At 30.4% G+C, this 1,920-nt stretch overlaps 1 pseudogene; it reads left to right on the top strand.

Annotated features, from left to right (window-relative positions):
- The first annotated feature begins 765 nt into the window (after nt 1-765).
- Nucleotides 766-883, top strand: LOC112481940 (annotated as a pseudogene).
- Nucleotides 884-1,920: the final 1,037 nt, after the last annotated feature.

The following is a 1,920-nucleotide window of genomic DNA, read 5'->3' as shown; positions in this document are numbered from 1 at the left end:
CCTGTCAATTATCAAAATAAACAATCAATAAATTTAAAATAGTACTTACATAGCAGTTAAGTGAATTTTCTGGAGATAATATGGTAGAACGATGTTAAAACCCAGATTTTCACTCAGAATTAGTCTTTTTTTTTTTCTTCAATTATCACCCAATAGCTAATTCAATATGCCGGTCTTCAAGACATCTATACACATGATAGTCACACAAATTACAGAATCTCTTGTGTTCATGTGGCTTATGAGGCTCTTAGAGGCATCTTTTTTTTTTCTTTTTCTTTTTTTAAACTATGTCTAAAATGTGCTGCTGACGGCCAGTTTTACTTCAAGCAGTAACTTCATTCTCTGAGCCTCAAGTTTTTTAATCCAAAAAATGGCAAATGTTCCTCGCGGAGATTATATTCTAGTAATTCTATGGTACCTTATTAGAACTTTCTCTTCAAAACGACTCTTTTGATTACATGTAAATATGATAAATATTTGCTTGATATAAAAATGCCAAAAAATGTATTGAAAAAGAAAATTCAAATCACCTATAATCTCATCCACTGATGATACAATATTACTATTTCAAAGCATTTCCTTTCCTTTTAGTTCTTTCTACATTTGTTCACCCTGTTTTATATATCCCTATATATACAAAGAAATAGCTACAGAAAGGGAATATTTACCTAACTTGGAATCAAAATGTACTTGAAGTTCTGGGGCTATAGGATCCCCAGAAGTTTTGGGTTGTGTGTCTTTCTCTATTAAAATTATCTTGATGGTGTCTATGGCCATGCCACCCTGAACCAGCCCAATTCCGTCTGATCTCGGAAGCTAAGCAGGATCAGGCCTGGTTAGTACTTGGTTGGGAGACACCTAGGAAGACCAGGTGCCATAGGCATAAAAAATGAAAAATAAGAGATTGTAAATTGACAAGCTCCTTGCAATCTACAAAGTCAACCAAGGGTTGCCTCACCTAAAAAAAAAAAAAAAATTATCCTGATGGTATTGCCATAGATCACAAAATTCTGATATATTGTTAATATATTTACTCATTTCCATATTATTGGACATTTACTGCCCCCTCTTTTTCTATTATGAATAAACCTGATATGAACATGTTTGTGTGATTATTGGGTCAAAGTTTATTCATTTCTTTAAGACTCTTGATACAAGCCTATACTGGTGAATTATTCCAAAAAGATAGTTACAGTTTACATTTCGGCTAAGTGTAAGTGCATACATTCATTACACTTCTGCTAGAATAATTATTATTCTTAAGACTTTGCCTAAAATTTTATTGTTGAAAAATTATCTTTGTTTTTATTCATATTTCTTTCATAGCTAATAAAGTTAAACTTCTATGTGTTTACCAAATAACCTCATATTTATCAAATAACATAGTATTATATTTAAACACTATTCTTTGCCTATTTTTATTAGGGTATTAATGTTTTTGTATTAATGTCATATTTATTTATTAATTTTGGATATGAACCCTTGTTATATTTGCAGTTCAATTTTTGTCCTTAGTAATATTTGACAACTATCTACAGTTTTCTTAATATTTTTTATTTTTTATTCTTAGATCCATAGTATAGAAACATTTAAATATTTCTATATTTTTTCACTTATTATTTTATTTTTTATGTTCAAATTTGATCACATAAGAACTTATTATGGTATGAAGTGAGCTGCTATAGCTTCATTTTTCCTAAATAGCTTCTTTTCTCAAGAATTTAGAAATCAATTTCTTGATTGTTTCTACCATTTTTGGATTGGAACTATACCATTGGTTTTCTTGGGCCTCCAGTTTGCTGTTGGCAGATCATGGGACTTACAGCCTCCATAATCATAAGCCAATCCCTCATAATAAATCTATTTCTATATACCTATAGAGATCCTATTAGTTCTGTGTCTCTGGAGAACTCTGAATGA

The sequence above is a fragment of the Pteropus alecto genome, unplaced genomic scaffold (assembly GCF_000325575.1).
Source record: "Pteropus alecto unplaced genomic scaffold, ASM32557v1 scaffold94, whole genome shotgun sequence".
Lineage (NCBI taxonomy): Eukaryota > Metazoa > Chordata > Mammalia > Chiroptera > Pteropodidae > Pteropus > Pteropus alecto.
The sequence above is the reverse complement of the archived record's forward strand: the minus strand, read 5'-3'. Positions and strand labels throughout refer to the sequence as shown.